Raw genomic sequence first — 19,074 nt, 5'->3', positions numbered from 1 at the left:
ACTACCAGCTCATAGACAAAAGGGAATAGATTTCACGGCCTTTAGAAGCTGAGGATAAATTGGAGGCAGCATCCTCAGTCCTTTACCTGCACAACAGAACAGAAGGCTGATGTTCAGCAGATGAACTGAGGAGGGATGCTTTCCCCTAGCCTCTTGGTGTGCAAAACTTCATTTCACCCAGCCGCTGTAATCTGCTCAAACTTCTGACCAAAAACAGTTAAAACAATCAGTAGGCTATGATGGCAAGCAATATGAGGGAAGCTAGCAGAAAGAGTGTGACTTTGAGGCCAGTCTAGGTTATAGTAATACTGTTTCAAAGCACTAAACCTGTGAGTCTGGAATGCCATGCAACCAAGGGAGCCAATCCAGAGCAAGAGTAAGTTTGATGTGTCGAAGCCTTGAAAATCTCATCCTGACACCAGCAGGAGTAGGACTGTTTTCCTCCTTGCTCTGGGTGTGCATTCCCCGTGCACATAAACCCTATGATCCCCACTTTTGCAACCCTTGAGGTAGTCATGGCAAAATTAGAGATTAACCTTCCTCTTTCCCTGTAAGGATATGTTCAGGAATCAAATAGTCCTCCACAGGTAAAGGAACATTCCCAACATATGAACACCAGCCAGTAATATACCCTCACTATGGAAACTCCTACCTACACACCAAGGTTTATATATACCCCTTAATACCCCCAATAAGAGAGAGCTATTTCACTGAAAACCATCACTAAAGAAGGCTATTTATCCCTTTGCATTCACTCCGACTGACACCCTGTGAAATCCACCTACCAGAATAAACTTTGTTCTTTTCAGTCCTACTCAGTGCACAATGGTACCTGGATACCTCAAGGGCAGAAGCAGACCTAGGCTGGCACAAAACAAAATAAGAATAAAGGAAAAAGTTTGAGTTAATTAATTCATCCTTTGTATTTCTAAACAAAATTGCAAGTATCCCTCTGCCTCTGCCTCTCCCTCTGCCTCTGCCTCTGCCTCTGCCTCTGCCTCTGCCTCTGCCTCTGCCTCTGCCTCTGTCTCTGCCTCTGCCTCTGCCACTGCCTCTGCCTCTGCCTCTGCCTCTGCCTCTGCCTCTGCCTCTGCCTCTGCCTCTGCCTCTGCCTCCAAAATGCTGCGATTCCAGATACGTACTACCACATCTTGTTGCATCATTTTAAATTGCTCAATTTGTGAGCAACAGCAAACTATTTGCATAAACTAATAATGCAATATCATTGGTGAATATGATGGACTGAACTGTGTGCCTCCACATTCACATGTTGAGCTCTAATCTTCTTACTTTAAAATGTGACAGTTTGAGACAGGGCCCTGAAGATGTCATTAAGTTGAGATGAGGCTCCAATTCTATCATACTAGGGTTCTTCTTAGAAGAGATTTAGACATACAGAGAAATACCAAGGGATGTACACAGGGAACAACATGTGTGGACATAGTAAAAGAAGGCCCCCTGCAAGCAGAGGAAAAGGCCTTGAGAAACCATACTGACAGACACCTTGATCTGGGACTTTTTTGTAGGAATTTTTTTTAAAACTGAGCAGAATAGCATGATCAGTTAAAGCTCAGAGACCTGCTGTTTCATTGAACATTGGAAAATAAAGAAAATTATGCATTTCTCTTAGTGTTTCTTTGTTACTTGACCAAACAAGTAACTGAATTTAAATAAGTTTAAAATTATGACCTGGAGGTAAGGACTGAAAATCTTCAGTTGACAGAGACCAGCTCATTAATAGAGTCTGTGTGGTATAAAGGTAGATTTGAGGGGCTGAGTGAGGCCATGGAAGTATGTACAGTGAGTCAGGTGGGGGCTGATGTGTAGTTCTGTAGTAAAGGTTTGCCCAGTGTGCACCATGCCCAGCTTGACAATGTTGGGGAGGAATAGAGGTTTCTGAATGCCTTATCTTACAGTGATACAAAAGCCACAGACACCCAGCTGAAATCAGATTCTCAAGTTTGAATGTGTTCCCAGAATTGGAGTTGATGTGTGCACAAACCTCACTTCTGCTGCTGAGCAGAAGCAGAGATCACAGGGGAAGAACTGAAAGCAGCTTCCTGTGCTACTGAGCACCAGTGCCTCGCAGACTGGGTACATCAAATACTGAGAATGACACTTTCTACTTCTGATAACCTCATAGAAGGTCAAGGAGCACACAGGTAGAAATACACCTGCCATCTGACAGCCCACAGCATGCAGGCTAGAAGAGAAAAAGAGTGCTTCCTTGGGCTTCTACTTATAGGTGGTCTCAGCTGTGGTCACTGCTATTTTTAGAGTAAGGCAGAGAGACGCACAGACTTTCCTAGGCAGGCTCCTTTTCGTCCTCTGAGGCCAGGTCCCTGTGGCCTCCTTTGTGAAACAATCTCTAGTCTTTTCCATAGAGTTAACCTTTCATCTTGTTTTCTGAGACAGGTCCTCACACTGTCCTCCAGACACGATTTGAAATCATAACTGTCCTCCACCCTGAGCTGCAAGAGGATCTAAATTTACATTAGAACTTTCCAGATCTTATGCCACAGTGCTATGGTTACTTGCTTATATAAGTAACTTCCCTAAGCAGGAGACCTGGTCCAGTTCCTTTTATAGGCCTAGCTTGAATGGTGTCCAAAGACTTAGATGAAAGAGGGTCCAGTGTGGTGAAGAAAGAGTCATAGCCAGAGCAGTGTAGCTGGCTGACAGGAGGGGAGTCTTTCTGAGGGAAAAGTACAGTATGCACAAAGAGATGGTATTGTGGAAAGGTGTCTGCATGAATTTCTAAGTTGAACACAGCCAATGTTAGCTTCAGATTTTTTTTTCATTATTTTTCTTAGGTTTCTTAAGTCTTAGGATCTTTCTGACTTGAGTTACACCACTTACACATTAGCACCTGTATGTCTGAGAACTAAGAACATACACCAACAAGTTATGCCAAATGTTTTAGATAAGCTTTGTTCTTACCTTCAAACTCTAGTTGTCAGCAATCTAAAAGCTGGACTCCCCAGTGTTCGGTAAGTATAAAGGTACATTTAGAGGAAGGAGGAAAGTATTTCTGGTATAGGGCAAGCACAGATGCTCAAATTCTACTATGCCAAATGTACCCAACCTTTAGCAATCAATCTCAAATGCTCTGCAATCAACGAGATCAGCTAGAGCTTTAATCAACAGAGTCACGACTACAAGAAACAAACTTTGGCATCTGGCCAATGAGGAAGTAAGTCTCACTGTTTAGTGATCACTGGTCTATAAATCTCCACTACCTTAAGTACTTTCAGACTCAAGGCTGTTTAGAGAAATGCACAGAGGCAAACACACTGCTCCTCCCTCTCTAAGACCACCTGGTTCCCCACTATGTGCAGGCCCTGACTTTGTTGCAGAGTTCCCATGCTACTTGGTCTTCTTCCTCTCCAGTCTGATAGAGTTTAAACTGGGAAAAACAAGAGTATAGCCATGCTTATGTTCAACACGAAAAATAACTCAAAAGCTGACACATTCAGCCTTTTGCTCAAAGCACCCTGTGCCTAGATGAGTGCAGCCCTTATAAAGTTACTCAAACCCGGCACATGAGGCTTACATACATGACCTCATTTACCTTTTAAGACTCGTGATGCTAAGGTGTGCCAAACTAAAAAAATTATTAACCACCAGGATTCACTAAGTAAACTAATTCCCAATCTCCCCTTGACTGTGATAAAAAGAAGCTTAAAACCTGAGTGAGTTTAAAAAGACATTTCAGAACACGAGTCTAAAGAATCTTTGTTTTTCTTCTACCACAAGAGCTAGTCTTAGTTACTTGGGTCCTGTTCTGTTGGCAAGTAAACAGACTTGGGTTCAGTAATGGAGAAACTAAAATACTGGCTACATGGTCTCAGGTACCCAGTGGGACCTTCTTAGAGATTTCTTTTCTATATCTATAAAATGTGAGTCACGCTAATTACCTCCAATCAGTACTGTTAGATTAAAAACATGGAACCAGGGCTCTGAGGTTGGAGTGGGTGGGTAGGAGAGGGAGCATGCTCATAGAAGCAGGGGGAGGAGGTATGGGAGAGAGGGAAAGGGGATAACCTTTGGAATGTAAATACATAAAATATCCAAGAAAAATAAAATTTAAAAAGAAATAGAGAGAGAAAGACAGACCCAACACAGACTAAATAGTTACAAATGCTGGCTTTTTCCCTTTCTTTCCAGAATATATTCATTGATACACACATATGAAGAAAGGACAGAACAAAAGTCTAGACGAAGAAACTATGTATATATTTATTTATACTCACATCATCCCATGATATATATATGTACATATATATATATACATACATATATACTTGCATGAAGAAGGCAAATTATGTTCCTTGATGTTGTTCTTGGCTACCTAAGATCAAACTGAGCTTACTAGATATCTTCTGGCAACTTCCAAAGTTGCTTTAGCCAGGAAATTAAAGCTTAACTCATCTTTTGATACTGTAATTCCTCCATGGCTGATATGTCTTCTACCACCTCCTTTCAAAAAAAGAGGTTTTCTTTGTTGACTCGCAAGTCACAATTGCCCTGTAGCAGAAGTCCCTGTGTCCTAGTATCTGTGTGGAGATATCCTACACTGCATGCAACTATTTTCACACTCAATGTGTCACTTTAGACTCTTTATCCCATATCAGAGTGATATTATTAATTGAACAGCTATGTATTGAGGGTGAATGTAAAGGAGATAAATCAATAGGTTCTAACAACCTGGCATATGTATTTAGTGAGCATTGATTACAACTGATTCCTTCATGGTCACAGTGATGAACTAAAGTGACACTCACCCCTCCAACAGCTCTATTTACTTCCTCTACCACACAACAAACTGTGGGCCACCAACCAGACGCCAATAAATGAGAGAGCAGAAATGGTATACAGCTTTCGACAGTTGAAACAAGCAGCTAGAAGCCAGGGGAAAAGATGGTAAAAGTCCTCAAATATTCAGTCACTCCTGACAGCCCATTGATCAAGTAAGGGGCCTCTAGAAAAGAAAATCTGTAAATATTTATAACCATAACTGCACTAAACACAATTTCATAAAACAAATACTGTCTATTAGATCTAAATCTACAGATTAATCACCACAATGACATTGGATGACTTTAGTACCCAATTATCAAAAACTGAGAGGTTGTCCAGACTCAAACTAAACAGAGAAACATTGGAACTGAATGAAATCATAACGCAAAAGGACAAAATATATCTTATAGCACATCTACCTAAACATTAAAATTATACTTTCTCCTCAACGAGACAAAGAAATCTCTCCAATATTCACCATATATTAGAACAAAGAGCAACTTTCAACAAACACAGGAAAATTGAAATAACTTCCTGCATTCTATCTGAACACAATGATATATTACAGCTTTGAATGCTTAATGAAAAACTAATCGAGACATCAGTAATCAATAACGTAATGATACATCCAAAAGCCTTGAGCAAACCAAACCCCAAACCAGTAGATGAAAAGAGGTCAAAAGTTAATGAAATGGAAGCAAAAAAGTTTCCAAAGAATCCATTAAATTAAAAGTTATGTTTGAATATATTTTGGCAAACTCTATGTTAATCTAAGAAAAGTAAAAAGAACTCACATATAGAAAGCCCTGAATGAAAGCCTAAGTGCATGTGTGTTTTTACAGACCCAAATAATAAAATGAGAAATGAAAAAGGAAATATTATAACATATAAATGTAATTAAGAAAATTATAAGAACCTATTTTAAAAGTCTCTTTTCCACTAATCTGAAATGTCTGAAAGAAACAGATGAATTTCTAGAAACACTTGACATATCAAAATTAAACCAAGAAAAAACAAGTGAGCTAAACAGATCCATAAATTAGTGATGAGACTGAAGAAAATAATAAAAATAATATATGTCCCAAATAACCAGTGCCAAAGATCAGATGGACTCACTGCAGAATTTTAGCACAAGTTCAGAGAAGAACTATCCAATTGCTATGGAAACGACTCCACAAAATAGAAAAAGAGTGTATGAGCCAGCAGATATAGAGGACAGCTATAAAATGTTGGCTTCTGGAAATGAAACAGCTGGTGCAAGAATCAGAGCTGATGTGGTTACCTGTATAACACCTGTACAAGATCATCAAGCCAATTAATTACCCTGTAGTAGAAAGTCCTGTGTCCTGGTGTCTCTTTGGGGATGTCATACACTGCATGCAACTATTTCACACTTGAAATGGCTTACAAGAATTGGTAAATCCAATCACAGGACCCATGCCCTCTTCTGGCTTCTGTGGACACAGGTAAAGCACTCAAACATAAAAGAAAATTACTCTAAACAACTTCTTTTAAAGAAAAATAACATTTTTCTTGTTAGCCAACATCATTTGAAATTTGCCCTTGTCAATTGAAGAGCCAACAATCCCATTCATTTTTCAAAGTGTGTAATCTATTTTCTTACATTTTCGGTTGTTAGCCTAGCTTTTAATGGCTGAGCCATCTCTTCAGCCTAACAGCATATTTTCTATTCAGTGTTTAATGGCATTTCATTTAAAGGACTAAGTAAAGTCAGTGCTATATGCTATCTTTAATTACTTACAGTTAGTGTTTAAGCACAAGCAGTATGGGTCTGTAAGATGTTAAGCAGAACAGATGCACCGTCTTCCTTTTCTGACAGTCTCTTCTGAAGGTCCTCCTTCAGACTAGTAAATTCCCTGATCCAAGGTTAACTGGCAGCACAGGAATCCACCCACTTTGACCCCATCCTGGAGGCACAAGAACATCTTGGCATGAATGCTGTGGCTTTCTTCAGGAAATCACTCCTCAGTGTTGCCATATTGTATTATGATTAATAAGTTTACTTTTGATAGTATTGGCCATATATATGTTTAAAATCAGGGTTGGACTTTTGTCCTCTAGAGGAAAGAGCATGCAGGCTGAATTAATTCTCAATGTGGGAGGAAAGTGACAGAAACATTCTTCTTGAGGGCCTCTGTTCAAAGGAAGGAGAACAGTGCACTACACTTATGTCTTTTGAGACTTTAGGGGGATATTGGTGATGGCTAGTAGCTTCTGGAAACATGTTCTAGTTAGAAAGCCAAAAGGTTCTATGAACAGGTAATAGGAGGCTTTGAATTCTATAAAAAGATGGAAAGAAATACTGATATTGTTCTAGTAACTAGTGATGATGGCCATTTATTCATTAAATATTGGTTGATTACTAGGAACTGTATCAGACATGGAGGAGTGTGCAAAGAAAGAAGTGTTAAAAATCTTAAGATTTTTAAAACTTGGTACTGCATGTGTAGTTACTGCTCTCAAAATCTTAAGAGAAATGGCCCAAAACTCCTGGGTTGAGTATATAGCCCTATCTCCTGCTTCTGTAAAAGACAGTGGAATTCTGGAGACAGGTAAGATAAAAGAATGTGCAATAGGACAATGTGCTCCCTTGGTTCTGTCCATTCAGATGCACTTACTGGCTGGTAAACATGGTTATCCTGAAAACCTTCAGTGGTGGCACCCTCTACATAGCAGGGTCTTAGTTTGATTTCTCTTCCTATTACAAAATAGCCTAGACTAGGTAATTTATCAAGAAGTGAAGAATAGAGAACCTTGTGCCCTCTGAGGCAGAGGTATCACACAGTGAAGAACAGGAAACATTCTAGTTCTTGCCTTATGTATTCTCACCCAATCCTATTTACTTTTCAAAGACCCTTCTAAATAGGATTCATGCATGAATGTGGGATGATTGTTTCTAGCACATGGTTTTTGTGGTACACTTTAAACTTAATAATAAAGACCAGATGTATATCTTGGGCAGCATCATATAAAAATATGTTATGATTTACTGATCGATCATATGGTAACTTTGCAAAGTGGTCTATTTACTGTGAAATCAGTCACATCACACTAAGTAGTTAGGCATGACTGTATTCAAATAAAACATTATTTACAAATAGAGATAGTGAACTGTTTTTCCCCATTCTAGTATACAGAATAAAGAGGAAAGTCCTGTACTAGAAACAACACCCCATCCCTTCAGTAAATATTTCCTTACCCACACCTTGGAATCTCTGTGACTCTTTTCCCTGTTACATTCTCCTTCAGCCATCATCTGAAGGCCTTGGTTTTACTGTCTTTTCCCTACTTGTCTTTTCCTTTTGTGGACAAAGATCATTTAGCTGAGGCTATGTAGTTTAGCCTGGCCTTGAACTCCTCCTATGCTTCCACTTCCTAAAAGCTGGAAGTGTGTTCTACCACATTTTCATTACTTATTTTTTTATAAAAACGTCATTTGGGTGTAGTTTGGACATCATATAAATAATGCATTTAAATTGTACCATTTAATTAGCCTAAGAACTTTCCTGCTAAATATACTGTCATTGTTTCCCACAGATTTGGTATGTCATATTTTCATTCAGTTCTAAAGCTTTTTTACTTCCTTCTTGGATTCTGTTTTGAACCAGTTTTTATACATGAGATTGTATAATTTTTGATATATCTATTGTTGATATCCATATTTAATACATGGTAGTCTGATGGCATAGGCATAATGTTTTGTGCATTGTATAAAGATTAGCCTTGTATTATTCAAATGTTGATTTCTCTGCTCCCATAACTTCTTTAATCCAGACATGGCGTTGTAATGCTTATTCCAATATCTCCTGTCTCGCTGTTATATACATTTTGCTCCCCATTTATTCTCTGATTTGTCAATGAAAACTGATCAGCCAATGGCTGAGCAGGGGAGAGAACAGGGGTGGACTTCCGATTCCAGTGAGTGGAAAGGAGTAAATAAAGGGGTTAAAGAAACGTCAACACAAAGAGAGAGTCCGAGAGATACCTGGAAAAGTGCCCAGAGCAGAGAGAGCCAAATCAATACTAAAATGCAAGTATCTTGGGAATCTTCCCTGAGAGGTAGCCAGATTAGCTTAGAGGATTAGATTGATTAATAACTACTCAGATATTGTTCTGTAAAGCTTATCAAATAAACCTTATAGTCTCTGTCTCATGTATTTGGAAGATAACCAAGATAAACAAGAAACTGTTAATTATAAAATTGCATTAACAAGATGAGGTGTCAGATGTTATTTCAATTTTCCTATGTTCATGAAGACTTACTTTTTCTCCTAGTACTGTGTTTAGTTTTGGAGAAAATGTCATTAACTGCCAAAATAAAATTTAATGTTTAATGATTGGGTAAAACATTGTAAGAGTTCCATTAGCTCCATTCAATGTATGATGTAATTAACTCCAGAGTTTTTCTGTTTAGCTTTTGTCAGGGTGACCTGCTTATTGGTTAGAAGTAGGTCCTGAAGTCACTATACCTGTGTGATGCTCGACATACAATTTTGGATAGAGTAGTGTTTGTAGTATGAAAGGGGGTGCCCTTACATTTGGTACAGAAATGTTTAAAACTGTAACATCCTGTTGGTAGTTTTTTCCTTTAATGAGTATTTAGCTTCCTCCCTTATATCTTCTAATTAGTTTTTGTTGGAAGTATATTTGTCAGATATCAAATAGTTAGCCTGTTTGCTTCTTGTCCTCATTCCCTTGAGTACATTTCTCTATTCTTTAACTCTAAGATGGTACCTGTCCTTGATGGACAAGCGTGCTTCTTCCAGGGAGCAGGATCCTGCTTTCTAATCAAATCTCTTATTCTGTATCTTTTTATTAAGAAATTAAAAATATTAACAGTTATTATTAAGGAGTATTTATTAATTCCTGTTGTTTTTGTGTTCCTGACTCACTTTTTAATCATCTTTTGCCTACGTGTTTTGGGATTATTTACTCATTGTGCCTTCTTTTGGTCTATAACTAATGCCGTGTGTAGAAATGAATTGGTGGACAGAAATTGCTGATATTTGTCCCTACTGTGAAATGTTTTTTCTTTAACCTTCATTATGTTTGATAGTTTTACTACGTATTCTGGGCTGACATCTGATTTTCTTAGAGCATGCAGATTATCTATCTAGGTCATTCTGACTTTCTGCATGTCTGCACAAAAACTCTTGGAAAGATTTCATATTAGTAAGTTAATGATACACATGAACACTTTAAAAAAAACAAGCAGAAGCATTACCCCAAAAGTACAGACAGAAAGAAATAATCAAACACAGAGATCAAACTAATAAGATAGATATAAACAAAAAAAGCAATACGCTAAAAGTAAGTGAAATTAAGAACTATTTCATTTAAAAAATTAATAGTCCTGACAGACTTTTAGACAAATTAGCCAGAAAAGAAAGAAAATCAAGACCACCGGAACCTGAAGGAAACAGACCGGATAAACAGTTCTCTGCACCCAAATCCCGTGGGAGGGAGAGCTAAACCTTCAGAGAGGCAGACACGCCTGGGAAACCAGAAGAGACTGCACTCTGCACGCACATCTCGGACACCAGAGGAAAACACCAAACCCCATCTGGAACCCTGGTGCACTGAAGCTCCTGGAAACGGCGGCGCGGATCTTCCTGGTTGCTGCCACCGCAGAAAGTTCGTGGGCAGCAGCCCGCGAGCAAACTTGAGCCTCGGGACCATAGGTAAGACCAACTTTTCTGCTGCAAAAGACGTGCCTGAGGAACTCGGGACATACAGAGGCAGAATTCCTCTAGGACCGGGCATGTCCTGTGTTTAGCGGGAGTCCCACACCCGAGGATCCCGGCCCGCAGCAGCTCTCTGCTCCCAGACCCTGTGGGAGAGAGACCCCACCGCCTGGTCAGGTGGGCACTCCTGAGGCTGCAGAGCGGAAGAGACCACCAACACTGCCCACCCCTGCCTACATCTCTGGCCCAAGAGGAAACTGTATAAGGCCTCTGGGTTCTTGTAGGGGAGGGCCCAGGACCGGCAGGACACCTGCGCCTGAGACACCGCTGGAACCTGAAGGAAACAGACTGGATAAACAGTTCTCTGCACCCAAATCCCGTGGGAGGGAGAGCTAAACCTTCAGAGAGGCAGACACGCCTGAGAAACCAGAAGAGTCTGCACTCTGCACACATCTTGGACGCCAGAGGAAAACACCAAACGCCATCTGGAACCCTGGTGCGCGGAAACTCCTGGAAAGGGCGGCGCAGATCTTCCTGGTTGCTGCCGCCCCAGAGAGCTAATGGGCAGCACCCCGCGAGCGAACTTGAGCCTTGGGACCACAGGTAAGACCAACTTTTCTGCTGCAAGTGACCTGCCTGGTGAACTCAAGACACAGGCCCGCAGGAACAGCTGAAGACCTGTAGAGAGGAAAAACTACACGCCCGAAAGCAGAACACTCTGTCCCCATAACTGGCTGAAAGAAAACAGGAAAACAGGTCTACAGCACTCCTGACACACAGGCTTATAGGACAGTCTAGCCACTGTCAGAAATAGCAGAATAAAGTAACACTAGAGATAATCTGATAGCGAGAGGCAAGCGCTGGAACCCAGCAACAGAAACCAAGACTACCTGGCATCATCAGAGCCCAATTCTCCCACCAAAGCAAACACAGAATATCCAAACACACCAGAAAAGCAAGATCTAGTTTCAAAACCATATTTGATCATGATGCTGGACGACTTCAAGAAAGATGTGAAGAACTCCCTTAGAGAAACAGAGGAAAACATTAATAAACAAGTAGAAGCCTACAGAGAGGAATCGCAAAAAATCCCTGAAAGAATTCCAGGAAAACACAATCAAACAGTTGAAGGAATTAACAATGGAAATAGAAGCAATCAAGAAAGAACATATGGAAACAACCGTGGATATAGAAAACCAAAGGAAGAGACAAGGAGCTGTAGATACAAGCTTCACCAACAGAATACAAGAGATGGAAGAGAGAATCTCAGGAGCAGAAGATTCCATAGAAATCATTGACTCAACTGTCAAAGATAATGTAAAGCAGAAAAAGCTACTGGTCCAAAATATACAGGAAATCCAGGACTCAATGAGAAGATCAAACCTAAGGGTAATAGGTATAGAAGAGAGTGAAGACTCCCAGCTCAAAGGACCAGTAAATATCTTCAACAAAATTATAGAAGAAAACTTCCCTAACCTAAAAAAAGAGATAACCATAGGCATACAAGAAGCCTACAGAACTCCAAATAGATTGGACCAGAAAAGAAACACCTCCCGTCACATAATAGTCAAAACACCAAACGCATAAAATAAAGAAAGAATATTAAAAGCAGTAAGGGAAATAGGTCAAGTAACATATAAAGGCAGACCTATCAGAATTACACCAGACTTTTCGCCAGAAACTATGACAGCCAGAAGATCCTGGACAGATATCATACAGACCCTAAGAGAACACAAATGTCAGCCCAGGTTACTGTATCCTGCAAAACTCTCAATTAACATAGATGGAGAAACCAAGATATTCCATGACAAAACCAAATTTACACAGAATCTTTCTACAAATCCAGCACTACAAAGGGTAATAAATGGTAAAGCCCAACCTAAGGAGGCAAGCTATACCCTAGAAGAAGCAAGGAACAAATCGTCTTGGCAACAAAGCAAAGAGAAGAAAAAGCACACAAACATAACCTCATCTCCAAATATGAATGTAACAGGAAGCAATAATCACTATTCCTTAACATCTCTCAACATCCATGGCCACAACTCCCCAATAAAAAGACATAGATTAACAAACTGGATACGCAACGAGGACCCTGCATTCTGCTGCCTACAAGAAACACACCTCAGAGACAAAGACAGACACTACCTCAGAGTGAAAGGCTGGAAAACAACTTTCCAATCAAATGGTCAGAAGAAGCAAGCTGGAGTAGCCATTCTAATATCAAATAAAATCAATTTTCAACTAAAAGTCATCAAAAAAGATAAGGAAGGACACTTCATATTCATCAAAGGAAAAATCCACCAAGATGAACTCTCAATCCTAAATGTCTATGCCCCAAATACAAGGGCACCTACATACGTCAAAGAAACCTTACTAAAGCTCAAAACACACATTGCACCTCACACAATAATAGTGGGAGATTTCAACACCCCACTCTCATCAATGGACAGATCATGGAAACAGAAATTAAACAGAGACGTAGACAGACTAAGAGAAGTCATGATCCAAATGGACTTAACGGATGTTTATAGAACATTCTATCCTAAAGCAAAAAGATATACCTTCTTCTCAGCTCCTCATGGTACTTTCTCCAAAATTGACCATACAATTGGTCAAAAAACGGGCCTCAACAGGTACAGAAAGTTAGAAATAATCCCATGCGTGCTATCAGACCACCACTACCTAAAACTGGTCTTCAATAACAATAAGGGAAGAATGCCCACATATACGTGGAAACTGAACAATGCTCTACTCAATGATAACCTGGTCAAGGAAGAAATAAAGAAAGAAATTAAAAACTTTTTAGAATTTAATGAAAATGAAGGTATAACATACCCAAACTCATGGGACACAATGAAAGCTGTGCTAAGAGGAAAACTCATAGCGCTGAGTGACTGCAGAAAGAAACAGGAAAGAGCATATGTCAGCAGCTTGACTACACACCTAAAAGCTCTAGTACAAAAAGAAGCAAATACACCCAGGAGGAGTAGAAGGCAGGAAATAATCAAACTCAGAGGTGAAATCAATCAAGTAGAAACAAAAAGGACCACAGAAAGAATCAACAGAACCAAAAGTTGGTTCTTTGAGAAAATCAACAAGATAGATAAACCCTTAGCCAGAATAACGAGAGGACACAGAGAGTGTGTCCAAATTAACAAAATCAGAAATGAAAAGGGAGACATAAATACAGATTCAGAGGAAATTCAAAAAATCATCAGATCTTACCATAAAAGTCTATATTCAACAAAACTTGAAAATCTACAGGAAATGGACAATTTCCTAGACAGATACCAGGTACCGAACTTAAATCAGGAACAGATAAACAAGTTAAACAACCCCATAACTCCTAAGGAAATAGAAGCAGTCATTAAAGGTCTCCCAACCAAAAAGAGCCAAGGACCAGACGGGTTTAGGGCAGAATTCTATCAAACCTTCATAGAAGACCTCATACCAATATTGTCCAAACTATTCCACAAAATTGAAACAGATGGAGCACTATTGAATTCCTTCTATGAAGCCACAATTACTCTTATACCTAAACCACACAATGACGCAACAAAGAAAGAGAACTTCAGACCAATTTCCCGTATGAATATCGACGCAATAAAATTCTGGCAAACCGAATTCAAGAGCAAATCAAAACAATCATCCACCATGATCAAGTAGGCTTCATCCCAGGCATGCACGGATGGTTTAATATACCATCAACGTGATCCATTATATAAACAAACTGAAAGAACAAAACCACATGATCATTTCATTAGATGCTGAGAAAGCATTTGACAAAATTCAACACCCCTTCATGACAAAAGTCCTGGAAAGAATAGGAATTCAAGGCCCATACCTAAACATAGTAAAAGCCATATACAGCAAACCACTTGCTAACATTAAACTAAATGGAGAGAAACTTGAAGCAATCCTACTAAAATCAGGGACTAGACAAGGCTGCCCACTCTCTCCCTACTTATTCAATATAGTTCTTGAAATTCTAGCCAGAGCAATCAGACAACAAAAGGAGGTCAAGGGGTACAGATCGGAAAAAAGAAGTCAAAATATCACTATTTGCAGATGATATGATAGTATATTTAAGTGATCCCAAAAGTTCCACCAGAGAACTACTAAAGCTGATAAACAACTTCAGCAAAGTGGCTGGGTACAAAATTAACTCAAATAAATCACTAGTCTTCCTCTACACAAAAGAGAAACAAGCCGAGAAAGAAATTAGGGAAACGACACCCTTCATAATAGACCAAAATAATATGAAGTACCTCGATGTGACTTTAACCAAGCAAGTAAAAGATCTGTACAATAAGAACTTCAAGACACTGAAGAAAGAAATTGAAGAAGACCTCAGAAGATGGAAAGATCTCCCATGCTCATGGATTGGCATGGATTAATATAGTAAAAATGGCCATTTTACCAAAAGCGATCTACAGATTCAATGCAATCCCCATCAAAATACCAATCCAATTCTTCAAAGAGTTAGACAGAACAATTTGCAAATTCATCTGGAATAAGAAAAAACCCAGGATAGCTAAAACTATCCTCAACAATAAAAGGACTTCAGGGGGAATCACTATCCCTGAACTCAAGAAGTATTACAGAGCAATAGTGATAAAAACTGCATGGTATTTGTACAGAGACAGACAGATAGACCAATGGAATAGAATTGAAGACCCAGAAATAAACCCACACTCCTATGGTCACTTGATTTTTGACAAAGGAGCCAAAACCATCCAATGGAAAAAAGATAGCATTTTCAGCAAATGGTGCTGGTTCAACTGGAGGTCAGCATGTAGAAGAATGCAGATCGATCCATGCTTATCACCCTGTACGTAGCTTAAGTCCAAGTGGATCAAGGACCTCCACATCAAATCAGACACACTCAAACTAATAGAAGAAAAACTAGGGAAGCATCTGGAACACATGGGTACTTGAAAAAATTTCCTGAACAAAACACCAATGGCTTATGCTCTAAGATCGAGAATCGACAAATGGGATCTCATAAAACTGAAAGCTTCTGTAAGGCAAAGGACACTGTGGTTAGGACAAAATGGCAACCAACAGATTTGGAAAAGATCTTTACCAAGCCTACAACAGATAGAGGCCTTATATCCAAAATATACAAAGAACTCAAGAAGTTAGACCGCAGGGAGACAAATAAACCTATTAAAAAATGAGGTTCAGAGCTAAACAAACAATACACAGCTGAGGAATGCCGAATGGCTGAGAAACACCTAAAGAAATGTTCAACATCTTTAGTCATAAGGGAAATGCAAATCAAAACAACCCTCAGATTTCACATCACAGCAGTGAGAATGGCTAAGATCAAAAACTCAGGTTACAGCAGATGCTGGCGAGGATGCGGAGAAAGAGGAACACTCCTCCATTGTTGGTGGGATTGCAGACTGGTACAACCATTCTGGAAATCAATCTGGAGGTTCCTCAGAAAATTGGACATTGAACTGCCTGAGGACCCAGCTATACCTCTCTTGGGCATATACCCAAAAGATGCCTCAACATATAAAAAAGACACATGCTCCACTATGTTCATCTCAGCCTTATATATAATAGCCAGAAGCTGGAAAGAACCCAGATGCCCTTCAACAGAGGAATGGATACAGAAAATGTGGTACATCTACACAATGGAATATTACTCAGCTATCAAAAACAACGACTTTATGAAATTCGTAGGCATATGTTTGGAACTGGAAAATATCATCCTGAGTGAGCTAACCCAATCACAGAAAGACATACATGGTATGCACTCATTGATAAGTGGCTATTAGCCAAATGCTTGAATTACCCTAGGTGCCTAGAACAAATGAAACTCAAGACGGATGATCAAAATGTGAATGCTTCACTCCTTCTTTAAAAGGGGAACAAGAATACCCTTGGCAGGGAAGAGAGAGGCAAAGATTAAAACAGAGACTGAAGGAACACCCATGCAGAGCCTGCCCCACATGTGGCCCATACATATACAGCCACCCAATTAGACAAGATGGATGAAGCACAGAAGTCCAGGCTGACAGGAGCCGGATGTAGATCGCTCCTGAGAGACACAGCCAGAATACAGCAAATACAGAGGCGAATGCCAGCAGCAAACCACTGAACTGAGAATAGGACCCCCGATGAAGGAATCAGAGAAAGAACTGGAAGAGCTTGAAGGGGCTCAAGACCCCATATGTACAACAATGCCAAGCAACCAGAGCTTCCAGGGACTAAGCCACTACCTAAAGACTATACATGGACTGACCCTGGACTCTGACCCCATAGGTAGCAATGAATATCCTTGTAAGAGCACCAGTGGAAGGGGAAGCCCTGGGTCCTGCTAAGACTGAACCCCCAGTGAACTAGACTGGTGGGGGGAGGGCAGCAATGGGGGGAGGGTTGGGAGGGGAACACCCATAAGGAAGGGGAGGGGGGAGGGGATGTTTGCCTGGAAACCGGGAAAGGGAATAACAGTCGAAATGTATATAAGAAATACTCAAGTTAATACAAAAAAAAAAAAAAGAAAACAAAAAAAAAAAACAAAAGAAAGAGAATCAAAATTAGGAAAATTAGAGATGTGAAAGGGGGCCATTACAACAGACACTGAGGAAATTCAGAGAATCATAAAGAAATAGTTTAAAAAACTTTATTACACTAAACTGGAAAACGTACAAAAATGCGTGAATTTCTTTTTTCTTTTCATTTCATGTATATATATATATATATTTCATCTTTATTAACTTGGGTATTTCTTATTTACAGTTCGACTGTTATCCCCTTTCCCGGTTTCTGGGCCAACATCGCCCTAACTCCTTACCCTCCCCTTCTTATGGTTCTTCCCCTCCCCATCCTCCCCCCATTACCACCATCCCCCCTACCATCCAGTTCGCTGGTGGTTCAGTCTTGGCAGGACCAAGAGCTTCCCCTTCCACTGGTGCTCTTACTAGGCTATTCATTTCTACCTATGAGGTTGGAGCCCAAGGTCAGTCCACGAATAGTCTTTGAGTACTGGTTTAGTCCCTGGAAGCTCTGGTTGGTTGGCATTGTTTTTCATATGGGGTCTGAAGACCCTTCAAGCTCTTTCAATCCTTTCTATGATTCCTTCAACCGGGGTCCCGTTCTCAGTTCAGTGGTTTAAGATGGCATTCGCCTATGTATTTACTGTATTCTGGCTGTGTCTCTCGGGAGAAATCTACATCCGGTTCCTGTCTGCCTACACTTCTTTGCTTCATCCATCTTATCTAGTTTAGTGGCTGTATATGTATGGACCACATGTAGGGCAGGCTCTGAATGGGTGTTCCTTCTGCCTCTGTTCTAAACTTTGCCTCCCTATTCCCTCCCAAGGGTATTCTTGTTCCCTTTTGAAGAAGGAGTGAAGCATTCGCATTTTGGTCATCCTTCTTGAGATTCATGTGTTCTGTACATCTAGGGTAATTCAAGCATTTGGGCTAATAGCCACTTATCAATGAGTGCATACCATGTGTGTTTTTCTGTGATTGGGTTAGCTCACTCAGGATGATATTTTCCAGTTCCAACCATTTGCCTATGAATTTCATAAAGTCATTGTTTTTGATAGCTGAGTAATATTCCATTGTGTAGATGTACCACATTTTCTGTATCCATTCCTCTGTTGAAGGGCATCTGGGCTCTTTCCAACTTCTGCCTATTATAAATAAGGCTGCTATGAACATAGTGGAGCACGTGTCTTTGTTATATGTTGGGGCATCTTTTGGGTGTATGCCGAAGACAGGTATAGCTGGGTCCTCAGGTAGTTCAATGTCCAATTTTCTAAGGAACGTCCAGACTGATTTCCAGAATGGTTGTACCAGTCTGCAATCCCACCAACAATGGAGGAGTGTTCCTCTTTCTCCACATCCTCGCCAACATCTGCTGTCACCTGAGTTCTTGGTCTTAGCCATTCTCACTGGTGTGAGGTGAAATCTCGGGGTTGTTTTGATTTGCATTTCCCTTATGACTAAAGATGTTGAACATTTCTTCATGTGTTTCTCAGCCATTTGGCATTCCTCAGCTGTGAATTCTTTGTTTAGCTCGGAACCCCATTTTTTAATAGGGTTATTTGTCTCCCTGCAGTCTAACTTCTTGAATTCTTTGTATATTTTGGATATAAGGCCTCTATCTGTTGTAGGATTGGTAAAGATCTTTTCCCAATCTGTTGGTTGCCGTTTTTTCCTAACCACAGTGTCCTTTGCCTTACAGAAGCTTTGCAGTTTTATGAGATCCCATTTGTCAATTATTGATCTTAGAGCATAAACCATTGCTGTTTTGTTCAGGAAATTTTATCCAGTGCCCATGTCTTCGAGAAGCTTCCCTGCTTTTTCTTCTATTAGTTTGAGTGTATCTGGTTTGATGTGGAGGTCATTGATCCACTTGGACTTAAGTTTTGTACAGGGTGATAAGAATGGATCAATCTGCATTCTTCTACATGCTGACCTCCAGTCGAACCAGCACCATTTGCTGAAAATGCTATCTTTTTTCCATTGGATAGTTTTGGCTCCTTTGTCAAAAATCAAGTGACCATAGGTGTGTGAGTTTATTTCTGGGTCTTCAATTCTATTCC

At 40.0% G+C, this 19,074-nt stretch overlaps 1 protein-coding gene across 16 annotated transcripts in view; it reads right to left on the bottom strand.

The window, feature by feature from the left end:
* LOC148003346 (sulfotransferase 1C2) overlaps positions 1–19,074 on the bottom strand; it is a 61,543-nt gene that overhangs the window by 17,365 nt on the left and 25,104 nt on the right. For 2 of the 16 annotated variants that reach the window (XM_087568402.1, XM_087568407.1), the window contains exon 2: positions 6,563–6,728. The gene's annotated coding sequence lies outside the window, so the exon portion shown is untranslated. Of the gene's footprint in view, positions 1–86; positions 204–785; positions 865–2,940; positions 3,112–6,562; positions 6,810–19,074 lie in introns of those variants that run through there. The other 14 variants (XM_087568411.1, XM_087568412.1, XM_087568405.1 and 11 more) reach the window with 14 other exon arrangements.

Source organism: Rattus norvegicus, chromosome 9, assembly GCF_021556685.1.
Source record: "Rattus norvegicus strain SHRSP/BbbUtx chromosome 9, alternate assembly SHRSP_T2T, whole genome shotgun sequence".
Classification (NCBI taxonomy): Eukaryota; Metazoa; Chordata; class Mammalia; order Rodentia; family Muridae; genus Rattus; species Rattus norvegicus.
This window is presented reverse-complemented; position numbering and strand designations above follow the sequence as displayed.